Genomic DNA, 18,260 nt, shown 5'->3' with positions numbered 1-18,260 from the left:
CCAGGAGTCTGTTAAAAGTCCCTATCATATCCACCCCCACCACTGTCACTGGCAGCCCATTCCATGCAATCACCACTCTCTGTGTAAAACACATACCCCTGATATCTCCTCTGTACCTACTACCAAGTACCTTAAAACTGTGCCCTCTCTTGTTAACCATTTCAGTCCTGGGAAAAAGCCTCTGACTATCCACACGATCAATGCCTCTCATTATCTTATACACTTCTATCAGGTCACCTCTTATCCTCTGTCGCTCCAAGGAAAAAAGGCTGAGTTCACTTAACCTATTCTCATAAGGCATGCTACCCAATCCAGGCAACATCCTTGTAAATCTCCTCTGCACCCTTTATATGGTTTCCACATCCTTCCTGTAGTGAGGTGACCAGAACTGAGCACAGTACTTCAAGTGGGGTCTGACCAGAGTCCTCTATAGCTCCAACATTACCTCTCAGCTATTAAACTCAATTCCATGGTTGACACCATATGCCTTCTTAACCACAGAGTCAATCTGCGCAGCAGCTTTGAGTGTCCTATGGACTCGGACCTCAAGATCCCTCTGATCCTCCACACTGCCAAGAGTCTTTCTATTAATACTGTATTCTGCCATCATATTTGACCTACCAAAATGAACTACCTCACACTTATCTGGGTTGAACTCCATCTACCACTTCTCAGCACAGTTTTGCATCCTATCAATGTCCCACTGTAACCTCTGACATCCCTCCACACTATCCACATCTCCTCCAACCTTTGTGGCATCAGCAAATTTACTAAGCCACCCCTCCACTTCCTCATCCAGGTCATTTATAAAAATCCTGAAAGGAAGAGGTCCCAGAACAGATCCCTGAGGCACACCACTGGTCACCGATCTCCATGCAAAATATGATCTATCTACAACCACTCTTTGCTTTCTGTGGGCAAGCCAATTCTGGATCCAGAAAGCAATGTCCCCTTGGACCCCATGCTTCCTTACTTTCTCAATAAGCCTTGCATGGGGTTCCTTATCAAATGCCTTGCTGAAATCTATATGCTCTACCTTCATCAATGTGTTTAGTTACGTCCTCAAAAAATTCGATCAGGCTCGTAAGGAACGACCTGCCTTTGACAAAGCCATGTTGTCTATTCCTAATCATATTATGCCTCTCCAAATGTTCATGAACCCTGCTTCTCAGGATCTTTTCCATTAACTTACCAACCACTGAAGTAAGACTCACTGGTCTGTAATTTCCTGAGCTAATACTACTCCCTTTCTTGAATAAGGGAACAACATCCGCAACCCTCCATTCCTTCAGAACCTCTCCCGTCCCCATTGATGATGCAAAGATCTTTGCCAGAGGCTCAGCAATCTCCTCTCTCGCCTCCTACAGTAGCTTGGGATACCTCTCACCCAGTCCTGGTGACTTATCCAACTCGATGCTTTCCAAAAGCTCCAGCACATCCTCTTTCTTAATACCTATATGCTCAAGCTTTTCAGTCCACTGTAAGTCATCCCTATAATCGCCAAGATCCTTTTCCATAGTGAATACTGAAGCAAAGTATTCATTCAGTACCTCTGCTATCTCCACTGGTTCCATACACACTTTTCCACTGACACACTTGATTGGTCCTATTCTGTCACGTCCTATCCTCTTACTCTTCACATACTCGTAGAATGCCTTGGGGTTTTCCTTAATCCTGCCCACCAAGGCCTTCTCATGGCCTCTTCTAATTTCATTCTTAAACTATTTCCTGCTAGCCTTATAATTTTCTAGATCTCTATCATTGCCTAGTTTTTTGAACCTTTTGGATGTTTTTGTTATGGACTAGATTTACAACAGCCTTTGTACACCACCATTCCTCTACCCAACCATCCTTCCCGTCTAATTGGAATGTACCTATGCAGAACACCACGCAAATATCCCCTGAACATTTGCCACATTTCTGCCATACATTTCCCTGAGAACATCTGTTCCCAATTTATGCTTCCAAGTTCCTGCCTGATAGCCTCATATTTCCCCTTACTCCAATTAAACAATTTCCTAATTTGTCTGTTCCTATCCTTCTCCAATGATATGGTAAAGGAGATAGAATTGTGATCACTATCTCCAAAATGCTCTCCCACTGAGAGATCTGACAGCTGACCAGGTTCATTTCCCAATACCAGATCAAGTACAGTCTCTCCTCTTGTAGGCTTATCTATATTGTGTCAAGAACCCTTCCTGAACACACCTAACAAACTCCACCCCATCTAAACCCCTTGCCCTAGGGAGATGCCAATCGATATTTGGGAAATTAAAATCTCCCACCATGACAACCCTGTTATTATGACACCTTTCCAGAATCCGTCTCCCTGTCTGTTCCTCGATGTCCCTGTTACTATTGGGTGGTCTATTAAAAACACCCAGTAGAGTTATTGACCCCTTCCTGTTCCTAACTTCCACCCATAGAGACTCAGCAGACAATCCCTCCATGACTTCCTCCTTTTCTGTAACCGTGACACTATCTCTGATCAGCAGTGCCACGTCCCCACCTCTTTCCCTGTCCTTTCCGAAACATCTAAAGTCTGGCTCTTGAAGTAACCATTCCTGCCCCTGAGCCATCCAAGTCTCTGTAATGGCCACAACATCATAGCTCCAAGTACTGATCCACGCTCTAAGCTCATCCGCTTCATTCATGATACTCCTTGCATTAAAATAGACAGATCTCAAACCATCAGTCTGAGCACATCCCTTCTCTATCACCTGCCTATCCTCCCTCTCGCACTGTGTACAAGCTTTCTCTTTTTGTGAGCCAGCCGCCCCTTCCTCGGTCTCTTCAGTTTGGTTCCCACACCCCAGCAGTTATAGTTTAAACTCTCCCCAATAACTTTAGCAAACCTCCCCACCAGGATATTGGTCCCCCTCGGATTCAAGTGCAACCCGTCCTTTTTGTACGGGTCATGCCTGCCCCAAAAGAGGTCCCAATGATCCAGAAATCTGAATCCCTGTCCCCTGCTCTAATCCCTCAGCCATGCATTTATCCTCCACCTCATTCTATTCCCCTACTCACTGTCACGTGGCACAGGCAGTAATCCTGAGGTTGCTACCTTTGTGATCCTGCTTCTCAACTTCCTCCCTACCTCCCATCCTTCCATACAGTCTCTCTACGTGCTGCATCTATACCAATATGGCCACCAGAGACAAAAACAATTACTTTCCCAAAGCAGTAAAGCTGAGCAATACCTCCACCCACTAACCCACCTCACCACACCACCTGCCCTCACTACTTTATCATTTCCTGTCAGCGGCTCCTTTTGTACAGACATTCCTGTGCCATTACCTCAATTTATGTACATACAATCAGTCTAGGTACATAAGCTATCTTGTGTATTTGTATTTATTGTATTTTAATTATTATTCTGTTCTTTATCTAGTGTTTTTTGTGCTGCATTGGATCTGGTAATTATTTTGTTCTCCTTTACACTTGTGTGCCGGAAATAACATTAAACAATCATGAATCTTGAATTTTGAACTGCCCTCCTCTGACCTGTCACTCTGGTTCCTATCCCCCTCCAAAATTGACTTAAACTCTCCGAAAAAAAAAAGCTCTAGCAAATCTGCCCACAAGGATATTAAACTTCCCCACCCCCAGCAAGTGCAGATGTAACCAGTCATTTTGATACAGGTCATACTTTCACCCAAGGAGATCCAAATGATCCAGAAATCTGAAACCCTGCCCCATTTCACCTCTTCCTCAGCCACATACTCGTCTGCCAAATCATCCTATTCTTACCCTCACTGGCGCACGGCACAGCAGCAATCCAGAGGTTACTACCTTCCAAGTTCTGCTTTTCAGTTTTCTACCTAGCTCCTTATATTCTTCCTCCAGTGCCGCATCCCTTTCCCTCCCTGTGTTCTGGTACCAGTATGTATCATGACTCCTGGTTGCTCAGCCTCTCCCTTTAGAATGCTGTGGACACCCTGGTACCCGGGAGACAACATACCATTCGGTGTCTCTTCCGCATCCACAAAACCTCCCGTCTTCTCCCTTAACTACTGATTCCCCTATCACCACAGCAATCCCCTTCTCTGCCCTTCCCTTCTGCTCCTCAGAGCTAGAGAGCTGGTCGCTGGAACTTCCCCCTTCTAAGTCATCCCATGATGGTATCCAAAGTGTTATTGATTGGGACAGCACAGGTGTATACTGCACAGTTTGTCTGTTCGCTTTCCCTCTCCTGATACTCAACCAGGTACCTGACTCCCTCGACTTAAGGGTGACCACCTCCCTTTCGCTCCTATCCATCACCTCCTCATTCTCCCGTATGAGCTGAAGGTCATCTAGCTGCATCTCCAGTTCCCAAACACGTCCGTAAGAGGATGCAGCAGATATTGTTGCCAGGGAAATGGGAGGTCTTCAAGATCTTCCATAACCAGACATGAAGAATAACCTCTGGCCATGGAACCATTCTACCTGCTCAATCTAGGAACTAGTTGACAAAGAAGGATCAAAGCATAGCAGAAACTTACCTTAACCTCGCCTCTCCCTTGTGAACCCTCTTGAGCCAAAATCTCAAGCTCCCCACACTACTACTGTCCAGCTAAAGAATAGCCAGTCCCATGATGGCTGCTCAGCTTAAACCTTACTTCTTTTTATAGACCTTTTCCAGGTGCCTAATGAATCATATCAAAGATGATGCCAAAAGATTCATCAGATATGCAAAGGGTAAAAGAGAGGTGAGAGTAGATATCAGACAGCTGAGAATGACACTGGAGGGCTAGTAATGGGGGCACAAGGAAACGGTAGACAATCTGATAGGTATTTTGCATCAGTCTTCACTGTGGGAGATCAAACAGTATGCTGGAAGTTTGATAATGTTGGGGGGTGTAAGTGAGGCTGTTATTATTAGAGAGAAGGCCCTTGGGAAACTGAAAGGTCTGAAGGGAGGTAAGTCACCTGGACCAGGTGCACAACACCTGACAGTTCCGAAAGAGCCACTGGAGCTCAAGAAATTGTGGAGGCATTAGTCATGATCTTTCAAAAATCATTAGGTTCTGAAGGATTGGAAAATTGCAAATGTCACTCCACTCTTCAAAAACAGTGGTAGGCAGAAGAAAGGATGTTATAGGCCAGTTGGTCTGACCTCAGGGTTGGAAAGATGTTGGAGTCAATTTTAAAGGATGTAGTTTCAGGGTACTTGGAGGTATATAATAAAATAGGCCAAAGTCAGCGTGGTTTCTGAAAGGAAAGTCTTGCCTCACAAATATGTTAGAATTCCTTGAGGAAATGACAAATAAGATAGAAAAAGGAGAATTAGTGGATTTTATATACAGTACTTGGATTTTCAGAAGGCCTTTGACAAGAGTCCATTGTATTACAGGAAAGATATTAGCATGTTTAGAGCATTAGCTGACTGGCTGGAGGCAAAGTGTGGGAAGAAAGGAAGTCTTTTCTGATCGACTCTTGGTGACTAGTGGTGTACCGCAAGTGTTGGTGTTGGGACCGCTTCTTTTTACACTGTGTGTCAATGCTTTGGATGACAGTATTGATGGCTTTGTGGCCAAGCTTGCAGATGATAAAAAAGGTAGGAGGTAGGGCTGGTAGTTTTGAGGAAGCAGGGAGGCTGCAGAAGGACTTGAACAGATTAGGGGAATGGGCAAGTAAGTGGCAAATTGAATACAGTGCTGGGAAGTGTATGGCCATGCCCTTTGGTAGAGCAAATAAAAGCATAGATAATTTTCTGAACGGGCAGAATATTCAAAGGGACTTCACAGTCCTCATCCAGGATTCTCTGAAGGTTAATTTACAGGGTGAGCTGGTGGTAAGGAAGGCAAATGCATTTTGAGAGGACTAGAATATAAAAGCAAGGGTGTAATGTTGAGGCTTTGCAAGGCAATGATTAGGCCTCACTTGGAGCATTCTGAGTAGTTTTGGAAAGGCTTCAGAGGAGGTTTGCAAGTATGATTCCAGGAATGAATGGATTATTGTGTGAGGAGCGATTGATCGCTCTGGGTCTTTACTTGCAGGAACTTAGAAGAATGAGGGGTGATTTCATTGACACCTATCAAATGTTGAAAGGCCTAGATAGAGTCAATTTGGAGGTGTCCTGTGGTAGGGTAGTCCAAGACCAGAGGGCACAGCCTCAGAATAGAGGGATGACCATTTAGAACAGAGATGAGGATAGATTTCTTTAGCCAGAAGTTGGTGAATCTGTGGAATTCATTGCCACAAGCAGCTGTGGAAGCCAGATCATTGGGTGTATTTAAGGTGTTTGCTATGTTCTTGATTAGCCAGGGTGTGAAAAGTTTTGAGGAGAAAGCAGGAGATTTGAGGCTGAGGGGAAATGGATCAGCAATGATGAAATGATGGAACAGGCTCAATGGGCTGAATGGCCTCGTTATGCTCCTGTGTCTTACAGTCTAAGAACAGGATAACAAAATGTCTTAACAGCTCAGGGGGTGAGTTCCCAAAGCCAGTGGGATTCGACAGGACAAGGATAAAGGTTATCAAGAACTTGGGTATGAAGTTCCTTACATCAGAGGACAAGAGGTGCTCAGTGGTTGAGTACATCCTAACCTAACACTGCTTCTTTCTTTGGGTGGGGAACGGGGTTTGAGTGAAATTCAGTTAACATCTTAATAATTGATGGACATTAGTCCCACCTTTATTTCTTCCCTTCTTTTACATTTTGCAGTTATAGAAAATCAAAGATAAAAATTATTATGTTAGTGCACAATAGCTGTTCTAATAATTATACGTTCTGTCGAGGGCCAATCCAACATATTGCAAGGAGAGAAAGCTACTCCACTTGTATACTCTTGACTCTGTTGTACCATCCACACTGGAGAGAAGGATCTCAAGGTCCTCAAAGCTCAAACAATGCCTCTTTCCATATTCGCTCTCTGACCACTTATGACAATGCTGACTTTCTCTTTGGGTGGGAACTGAGTGCATAAGAAGGCAGATTTCATTCTTTAACAAACTGATGCCTTTAACTTTGTTTTTAGACAAGGAGCAAAATGGTGTGTTGACTTGTCAGTCCCAAGCTGCCATCTTCACACTACCAGTCTGGGCTCTCAAAAATGCAGACCTGTCCGTCGCTGATGTTCACCTCATTGACTCCAGCTGCCAAGCAGATCAAAAAGATGAGAACTGGATCATCATCAGAGTCCCATTTAATGGCTGTGGAACAACGATCATTGTAGGTACCTGTTTTTTCTTCCCTTTCAACTAGCAACTGAGTAGAAATGGGAGTTTGAAATCAGACTTTATCAGGGTGTGGATCAATGGAATTGGAAGGGTGAATTAAAAATCTATTATTGCATCAAAGTGATTATAAAAGAGAAACGATTAGACATTGAATAATGACATTATAAATTTGAAAAAGATTCCCGTGAAACAGTGACACAGAGAGCAGTCACTGGCTCACACCTCCAGTGTCCCTGACATTCAAGTTGTCTGGCTGGAGTTTGCACGTTCTCCTGTGACGGTCACACCATCTCACACTACTCCACTTAGCATATCAGTTTCATCTAATTTATGTTTAATATTTGTATTTGAATTGAATTATATATTATAATGTATCATAGCTGAATATTAATATATATTGTATATTTTATATATTATTGAATATCAACATATGTTTATCAGGATATCTAAAGTGCCCTTTACTTTGTTACAGAACAATACTGGGAAGATAGTTTATGTAAACACTGTTTACGGAACAGCCCCGCACACCCCGATTCACCGTCTGAATATTAAGTTAATGTGTCAGATGTCAACAGAGGAGAACGTCACGCTGGGATTCATACCACACACCAATCACGTGTCTCGACTGGGGCACTATAATGTATCCTTCACTTTGTACCACTCGGCCGCCTTTAGCCACCCAATCTCTGAGTTCCCTTATGAAACTCCGCTGAACAGGACATTGTACCTGCAGGTGGAGGCAGCAACCAATGATAGCGGAGTGCAGATATTAATGGAAAGCTGTATCTCGGCACCAACCCTGAGCCTGACCAATTTGCGGTACAGCATCATTGAAAATGGGTAATTGGTCCATTTATTACAGTGTAGGGGAGTGGCATTTCTCATCAGAAGGACTTCTATTAACCCTACATTTTCTCTGGGGGCTTAGATTCAAGTGCAAAGTTGTTGCCAATTTGTTTATAAGATGTCTGGCCTAGTGATCTGCCTTCTCAATCTCAACAGCATTTGCCTGGTCTTACATACCTTTAAAAACAAGGAGTCGGTGAAAACTAAATGCTGGACTCTTTGACTTTAACTCAGATTGATTCACTTTATCACCAGGCATAGCTCTGTGAGCTGGAAACTAGAGCAGTCCTTGAATCATGGAAAGGGTTGAATAGGAAAGATTTAGATCAGGCTTCCCTACCTTTATTAGGCCCTGGACCTATACCATTAAGCAAGGGTACCACAGGCCCCAGATTGGGAACTCCTGGTTCAGATGGATAGGGGCCAAGTCAAGACAAATTGGGCTAGCTCAGGTAGTTACCATCTTCAGCAAGGGCCAGCCGGGTCAAAGGGCACGTTTCTGTTGTTAAAAAAACTGGAACATAGGTTTATTCTTGTCAATTGTACCGAAGTATAGTTCAGCCTCCTCACTGTACAGATAATTTATTTACAATAGTTCATCGAGGTAGTTCAAAGGGACACAATAGCAGAATCAGAACAAGGTTTACAGTTCCAATGTAAGAGCGGTGCAGGTAGGCAACGAAGTGCAAGGACCACAATGAGATACTTTGAGAGGCCAAGAGTCTGTTAACAGTGGGATACAATCTGTCCTTGAGCTCTGTGCTATATGCTTTTAGGCTTTTCTATCTTCCTCCTGAAGGGAAGGAAGAGAAGAGAAATAGTCCCAGGTGAGCTCTCTGCTGTATGACTCAATTACTCTATATGACTTGATTCCACTTCAGAGAAGACAGTCAGATAACACTGTCAAAGTAGGTTTTAGAATTTCTGAAGAAATATATGTCTGGTTTCAACTGTATCATACGGGATGGGAACAGGCCATTCAGGCAACTGAATCCATGCCGACAATCAACCACCCACTTAATCTGATCACACTTTATTCTCCCCATTTCCCATCATCTCTGCCCAGATACCAATCCTTGTCTACAATTGGCAATTTAGAGTACTCAATTGACCTGCCACACAATTTTGGAAGGTGGGAGGAACACGGAGTGTCACAGGAAACCCTGCTTGTATTGGTCCAATCTACCCCTCATCCATCAAATCTCCCCTCCATCTTCTACATGCGAGGAAATAAAGTCCTAACCTATCCAATGTTTCCATATAACTCAGGTCCTCAAGTTCTGCCAACATCCTTGTAAATTTCCTCTGCACTCTTTCAATTTTATTTACGTCTTTCCTCTACATAGGTGACCAAAACTGTGCATAGTACTCCAAGTTAGTCCTATCCAATGTTCTGTACCATGTCAGCATAACATCCCAACTCCTGAATACACTGATTTATGAAGTCCAATGTGTCAAACATTTTCTTTATGGCCTTATCAACCAAATCCTTTAGGAAATTATAGATCCTTATTCCCAGATTCCTCTGTTCTACCGCAGTCATCAGTACCCTATTGCTCACCATGCAAGGCCTACCTAGTTAGTCCTCCCAAACTGCAACACCACACACTTGCCTGCATTAAATTCTATCTGCCAGTTTTCCAGCTGGTCTAGACCCTGGTGAAAGCTTTGATAGTCTTCCTTGCTGTCTACAACACCCCCAATCTTGGTGTCATCCACAAATTTGCTAACTCAAACAACACACACAAAATGCTGGAGGAACTCAGCAGGCTAGGAGGCAGTATCTATGGAAAAAAAGTACAGTCGATGTTTCGGGCTGAAACCCTTCGACAGGACTGGAGGAAAAAAGCTGCGGAGTAGATTTGAAAGGTGGGGGGCGGGGAGAGAGAAACACCAGGCAATAAGTGAAACTTGGAGGGATGAAGGAAAGAGCTAGGAAGTTGATCGGCTTTTTCACCTTCCGTCTCTTTCACCGATCAACTTCCTAACTCTTTGCTTTATCCCTCCTCCTCCAAGTTTCACCTATCACTTGGTGTTTTTCTCTCTCCCATCCCCTCCACCTTTCAAATCTACTCCTCAGCTTTTTTTCTCCAGTCCTGCCGAAGGGTTTCGGCCTGAAGCATCAACTGTGCTTTTTTCCCCCCATAGAAGCTGCCTGGCCTGCTGAGTTCCTCCAGCATTTTGTGCGTGTTGCTCGGCTTTCCAGCATCTGCAGATTTTCTCTTGTTTGTTATTTGCTGACCCAGTTTACCATATTATTATCTAGATGATTGATGTAGATGACAAACAACAATGGACCCAGCAGTGATCCCTGCAGCAAACCATTAGGCATAGTCCTCCAATCAGAAAGGTAACCATCTACAACTACTCTCTGGCTTCTCCCACAAAGCCAATGTCTAACCTAATTTACTCCCCTTCTTGAATACCAAGTGAATGAACCTTCTTGACTGATTTCCCATGCAGGTCCTTGTCAACAGCCTTGCTAAAGTCCATGTAGACAACATCCACCGCCCTGCCTTCATCAACTTTCCTGGTGGTTTTCTTGAAAAAACTTCATAAGATAGGTTAGACATGATTTGCCATGCACAAAGCCATGTTGACTATCCCTAACAAGTCCACTTCTAACCAAATACTTGTATATCTGATCCCTTGGAATGCCTACCAAAGACTTTCCCACTGCTGATGTCAGGTTAAGTGGCCGATAATTTCCTGGCTTATTGTTAGAGCCTTTCTTAAACAACAGAACAACATTAGGCATCCTTCAAACTCCTGCACCTGACCTGCGGTTAACGATATTTTAAATATCTCTGCTAGGGCTCTTGCAATTTCTGCACTAGCCTCGCATGGGGCCTGAGAGAACAGCTTGTCAAGCCTTAGGAATTGATCCACTTTACATTTGCCTCAAGACTACAAACACCTCCTCCTCTGTAATCTGTACATGACGTTGCTGCTGCATTGCCTCACCTCTATAGACTCTGTGTCCATCTCCCGGTCACAGTTTACAGTGAAAGCGCAGTGCTGGCAGAAAATACGGTTCAAGAGAGATGATGAGGCAGATTGTGAGGTCAGACGTCCAACATATCATGCTAGGGAAACGTCCAATATTCTTAAAATAGCAAGATTGAAGTGGGTGCCACGAGCCTGGAGGTGTGTGCTTTTAAACCCGATGGTGAGGGAGTGGGGAGAGAGTATCTGTGGTGGAGGGAGTCTTTGATTATGTTAGCTGCTGTACCGAACCAGCAAGAAGTGCAGACAGAATCCGTGGAGGGGACAATGGTTTCCCTGATGTGCTGACATTGGTCCACAACTCTGCAGTTTCTTGCGAATTATTATTCTTTAGGAAAATACATGAACAAAGCAATGAAATACCTCCAGAGGGTTGAAAAGGCTGAATTACTAAAGAGGGTGTAGGTACACTTTTGAAAGATCAGGGGATTGAGGACTTTCGGGAACAACAGGGGCAGAGAGATGAGGCCTGGAACAGATTAGCCATGACCATACTGAATAGCAGGGCAGGGTTGAGGGGCCGAGTGGCCCACTATTTTTTTTTGTGGTCTGTGTTGGTGACTGTCGCCAGTGATTGCTCTCTGTCCGGTACCTCTCTGTAACCTTCCAGCCGTAGCATTGCTGTTCTTCTCCATTTCTTCCAGTTGTCCCAAAGACTCCACCTTTAAATATTTCCAGTCGAGTGACTCGAGGAAACAGCGCTTCAGCTTCCACGTCTTCAAGTTTGACGATTACCCGCAGGTCTTCATCATCTGCGATGTGGTAATCTGTCACAGGACCAAGTCTCCCAACCGGTGTTCTCAGGGGTGCCTTTCGTACCGACATAAGCGAGACCTCAACGCGGGGATCAAATCATCGCGCCTTGCTCAGGGACCCCTGGTATTTCCGAACAACATCGAAGGTGCGTATTCTTGTGTGGGTTACTTACGAGTTGTATTATTTTTAGTACATTCGCATGCGGGTTATGAATTGGGAGAACAAGGAATAGTTATTGACGTATTCTGAACTTCCTTTGCCTTTAACGAAGTAAAGGAACCAGTGTGCTTTCTTGACCATGACATCTATGTCGTTGGACCTGACAAAATTGTTGGTGAGTTTGAAGCTCTGAAACATCACCACCAAAGCACTATTGATACAGACAGGGATGAGTACTCCACGTTGCCTCGTGAAGTCAATAACCAGCCCTTCGATGTATGTAGTTTCAAGATTCTGTACAAAGAAAGACACAGACCCTCTTTATATAAAATAGAACCAAAAGCCTCCTGTTTCAAATGACAAAAGTTAAGATAAGATGTGAAGAAATCTTCAGCTCATGCCTTATAAATAACATAGATGTCTAAAAGTGAAGCATCAGCAGATTCAATCCGAACAGTCAATGTGGAGTTTGGTACATTAATCAGAATAACTGCCAAAACTGTGGATTAAAAAAACTGAATATTAAATTGATGGCTTTTAAAGGAACATCAAAGGTAAAAGCAACTGAATGACATCCACGTTATGGAGTCACGTGGAAACAAGCCCTTCACTGAGTCTACACCAAACATCAACAACACGTTTACTCTAATCCCATGGTACTCTCTCCACATTCCCATTCCCATCAACTTCCCCAGATTCTACCACTCACCCGTACACTAGGGATAATTTACAGTGGCCAACTAACCTGACAACTCCATACTAATGAATCTGTTTATTGACAGATGCTAAGAGTAGAAAATTGTTTGAACAAAACTAGTGGGCCATATTTCACCACCTTTGCTTCAGTTGCAAGAATTTGAAGCCAACCATCTTCAGCTCCCCGAGGAAATCCCCTTTTTACCCTCAGCAGTTTTTGTAAATGCATCATAGAATCACTGATCACGTTTGGTACGGAAACTGATCTGCACAATACAAAAATAAATTGCAGAGAGTTGTAGGCACAGTTCAGTCCACCACGAAGAAAACAGCCTCCTCTCCACAAATTCTGTCCATGCTAGACTCTGCCTAGGAAAAGCAGCCAGCATAATCAATGACCCTCCCACACTGGACGTTCTCTCTCCTCCCTTTCTATCATGCAGGAAATAGTAAAGCTTCAAAATGCACACCACCAGTCTCAAAGGCAGCTTCTACCCACTGGTATATGAATTTTGAATGTACCTCTATTATGATAAAGATAACTCTTACTTTTAAAATTTATCTCAAGATCCAATTCTGATTGTTGCACCTTATTGTCAATGTGCACTGCATTTTTCCTGTAACTGTAATTTACATTCTGCAGTTTCTTATTGCTTTGCCTTTCTACTATCTCATTGTAATTATGTTTTAATATGATCTATACAGGTTGCATGCAAAATATTTTCCATTTATTTTGGTACATGTGACAATAATAAACCAATCACCAATTGCCTTAATCAACAATCCTCCTTCATTATGTCAGAAGATATTCACTAACAATTGCTCAATGCCCAATGCCCTTTGAATCTCATTAACAAATTGCATGCGTGGGGAATGACCCAGAAAACATGGTTGCAGACAAGCTGCTCATCACCATGTACTGATCATCTCTCACAGCAGAGTGTTGAACCATTTCTTGGCAATACCGGACCCCTCCCCATAAATTTCATGGGGGTCACGATCGTTTCGAAACCCAGCTGGAACAGTCAGGTAAGGATATTGGTTACAGTATAAGAGCTGGTCATTGGTGAGTACCTTGAGTGAGTCACCTCCTGACACCTCAGGAACTTCTCACTATCTGCAAGGCACAACTGGAAGACTCGCCAGATGCCTGGTTGATTTAACAACACCTAAACAGATTATCGCCATCTAGAACAAATCTGACAGATTAAACGGCATCCCATTTGAAATCTTGAACATTCCCCCTCCCCCCGCAACGCCGGTTCACTGTGTGTGTCCCCCTGCAAAATGGGTCATTCTTACTTTCCAAGATAACATGGAAATATTTCATAATCCCATTATCCCTACCCGTATAACAGGAAACGAGGAACACAGCCACTTTGTAACATTGGTTTATTATTGTCACATATTCCTAGTTTCAGTGAAAAACTTGTTTGCATACCGTCCGTAAGTACAAGGAGATAGTAAAAGAAGCAAAATGCACAATACAGTATGACAACGACAGAGTAATTGCGGTGCACGTAGATAAATTGTATGCATTGGCTGTAATTAGGTGGATTGGGATATCAATAATACTTCTTTACCGTGTGAGAGAGATGCCGCCCTTTAGTATGACGGTACGAGCATTCAAGCTTTTGCATTGTTTCCAAATTGCAGAACCAGATTTATTATCACGGACTATAAATCTGACGCGAATGTTATTTCACAGTGGCAGTTCGTTGCAAAGATATTAACTACAGAAGGAATAAATAGTGCAAAAACATTAAAATGATGTGCAGCATTGCAAAGTCAAGCAAGGTATCACTAATCCTAACAAAATCTGTGCAGTTAAACTCCGATAACATGTTGCACCCAGGATTTGGTTGCGCCAGAACGGTAGGTTTTCCAGACTATTGGATGTCGCTGCCACAATGCACGTTTAGTTTTTTTTAAAAACATATTATACAATAGTATAGTAAATTCCGCAGTGAGCATGATATTCAAAGGGTGTGCGGAAAACAAGGCCCAATTAACTCTGAAGTGTCGGGAGGCAGGGTTCTGGTGAGTTTTAAAAAAAATAGAATGTAGGGAACAGTGATTTTAAAGAGAGCGCAGAAAACACGCACAGGTAAATTTCAAAGGAGTGAAGAAAAAAAGATTCAGAGGAGTTAAAGGAAGTGTAGGGAAGAGGTGAACTAAAATGGAGTGTGTGGACTAAGTACCAGTGAGTTAAAAGGGCGTGTAAGCAACCGGGGTCTGCTGAATTCCAAGGGAGCACAGATAAAGAGGCACTGGTGAGTTTAAAGGGAGCACAGGAAACGGGGATCTGTTGAGTTTAAACAGTGCAGGATTAGTTGCTGCTGAATGAGTTGATGAAAAATTTCCGAAGAATAGGATTACTATTCTTTATGAGAAAATTTGAAGCTCAGACCATCCAGAATCTGGTGTCGACATTCGTTAATGAAGTATTGCTAGCATTAACTGAGTTTGGTATAATTTCAGAATCATTTGAATAATGAATCACTTCATTTACGGGATGTATTTATTGTGACCAGGCCGTCTTCAACCATCACTGAATTCGGAGAGGACCGGGAGGAGTTATTATGTCCCTGTCGTGGGGGTGCTGTCAGTGGGATGTGCGATCTCCATCCTCGCGCTCGTACTGCAGAGAAAATATTACCGGCAAGAGTCGCTGAGGTTCACTGCTTCCAAATAGCTCACGGATAATAAACACTGGGTATTGCTTCGATTGCTTTAGTTCAAATTAAAGTTTCTATAATATTAAAATAAATTTTAAAAATACTTTAAATTATAATTTTATTCAATGCTACAGAATGACAATCAGCAAAACTCTGATAATCCACTATCCCAGTATTTGGAAGCACCTGGGGTTTATTGGGTGATGTTTCTCAAGCTCCCTTTTAACTCATCGGGGGCCCATTCCCCACGCAGCCTTTAAATTTACTGGGTTCACTGGAAAACGCATTGTACTATTGTGTAACATCCAAACCCGTAAAATAAATTGTTTTGGGTTAATATAGGAAAGGACATCCAATAGTCTGAAAAACTTTCCAGTCCCGGCTTTTCTCCCGCATTCCAAAGACATACGGGTCAGTAGGTTAATTAGTTACAACGATGTAATTGGGCAACACGGGCTCGTGAGCCAGAGGGGCCTGATATATATGTTGTAACTTTTTTTTAAACAAATCACTAAATTCCTGGGACTGCTGGATTATCGGAGCTTCAGTACAATATTGATTGCAGTTATTGTATAAATCATGAATTGGATTTTGTAACAAAACTGCTTGAACTGTGAAATAAAATAAATCAGGAAATTGTTAATTGCCAAAATATTCTTAGCTTTCATTATATTATGCTGGAACTTTTGCCTACCTGTAATAAAGTAATAGTGGTAACACAGTGGCTCATCTCCCTCTGTCCTTCTGTCAGTTTAACCTCATTCAGCGTGCTGCGAGTTTCTTATGTTTGTTCAAATGAAGGGAAAATAAACAATGTAGATACAGCAAACGGAAATAAGAACAAGGTGCAAAATAGAATGTTTAGAACGCAAAGAAATAGGAGCAGAAGTAGAATAAAATCTCGGCTGACCTACCCAAGACCTCTTCTCTACCAGTTCCCCATAGCCGTCATTCCTTAATCTTTTAAATATGTATCCCTCTTAAACGTATCCAATTATCTGCCCTCCACCCTTTGCAATGGGACGAACTTTCTACGCACACATCTCCGTTTTAAATTACCGTCCCCCTTATTTCCAGCAACGGCCCCTTGTTCGTGCCTCTCCCAAGCGCTGAAGAAGGAAGGTGCAAAGCTACCGCAACCATTAGTTCCACAGCATTGATTTTACTAGACTAGCGATAAGGAGACCAACGTTTCCCTGTAATTGCTGGAAGTTATTCTGGAATCACAGCGCGGCATAGTGGCGCAATGGATAGACACACTGCCTGACTGCGCCAGAGAACCTGACTTGTGAGTGTGAAGTTAGCGCGTTCCCATGTGTGTCATTTCCCCAGCCCAGTTGCTCTAGCTTTCTCCAGCATCCCAAATACTGTAAAGGAAACTGTGGGTCGTTAGGCTGAGGTAAATTGTCCCTAACGCGCGGCTACCTCGTTACTGGGTTGTTGGGAACGCGGGGACAATACCTTAGGGAATATTGTTGGGGAATGCGATGACTCGGTAAGCCAGGATGGACTCAGTAGGTAATATGGAAATATGGCCAATCAGACAGGCACTCTGTCTAGAAGAGATGACCTTGATTTAACTACTGACACGCAATAAAGAACAGATCATATCCTGAGACTGGTTGAAGGTTGGACAAACCTTAATCACCGTACCTGAATTTGTAGACAACATGTCTCAGATCAATGCGGGAAGATGGGAGTTAGGTTTACAGTCATGTCCTACAGTTTACAGTTTGTTGATTGTCACGTGCAAATCTCAGTGTAAGACCCATGTGATAGAAATGTCACGTTGCTATTCAAGTTTGGTTTGACGTTGGTAAGGTCGCCTGATTGTGTATGGACCTGCTAAAATGCAATGATTATCTACTGTCAGGCCATTTCCCGTTCATCCTCTTCACTCTATGGTGACCTCGGAATTAACAAATGCCAGCATCCGGCTAAACTGGAGGAGAACCACCTCATATTCCACCTAGTGGTGGGCTGCGAAATGGCAGATGGAGTTCAACCCAGCTAAGTGTGAAGTGCAAACACGAGGAATTCTGCAGATGCTGGAAATTCAAACAACACACATCAAAGTTGCTGGTGAATGCAGCAGGCCAAGCAGCATCTCTAGGAAGAGGTACAGTCGACGTTTCGGGCCGAGACCCTTCGTCAGGACTAACTGAAGGAAGAGCTAGTAGGAGATTTGAAAGTGGGAGGGGGAGGAGGAGATCCGAAATGATAGGAGAAGACAGGAGGGGGAGGGATGGAGCCAAGAGCTGGACAGGTGATTGGCAAAAGGGATATCAGAGGATCATGGGACAGGAGGCCTAGGGAGAAGGAAAAGGGGGAGGGGGGAAAACCCAGAGGATGGGCAAGGGGTATAGTCAGAGGGACAGAGGGAGAAAAAGGAGAGTGAGAGAAAGAACGTGTGTATATAAATAAATAATGGATGGGGTACAAGGGGGAGGTGGGGCATTAGCGGAAGTTAGAGAAGTCAATGTTCATGCCATCAGGTTGGAGGCTACCCAGACGGAATATAAAGTGTTGTTCCTCCAACCTGAGTGTGGCTTCATCTTTATAGTAGAGGAGGCCGTGGATAGACATGTCAGAATGGGAATGGGATGTGGAATTAAAATGTGTGGCCACTGGAAGATCCTGCTTTCTCTGGCGGACAGAGCATAGGTGTTCAGTGAAATGATCTCCCAGTCTGCATCGGGTCTCGCCAATATATAGAAGGCCACATCGGGAGCACCGGACGCAGTATATCACCCCAGCCGACTCACAGGTGAAGTGTTGCCTCACCTAGAAGGACTGACTGGGGACCTGAATGGTGGTAAGGGAGGAAGTGTAATGGCAACGACTACATATGAACAAACTCCCAGCATGTTAGTAAATGCAAAAGTCTGATTTTGGAAATTGCAGAGAGGTGTAAAACCCAGCCCAATCAGACCCCACCCACCACATATATTCTCT

The sequence above is a fragment of the Mobula hypostoma genome, chromosome 5 (assembly GCF_963921235.1).
Source record: "Mobula hypostoma chromosome 5, sMobHyp1.1, whole genome shotgun sequence".
NCBI classification, from domain to species: Eukaryota; Metazoa; Chordata; class Chondrichthyes; order Myliobatiformes; family Myliobatidae; genus Mobula; species Mobula hypostoma.
The sequence above is the reverse complement of the archived record's forward strand: the minus strand, read 5'-3'. Positions refer to the sequence as shown.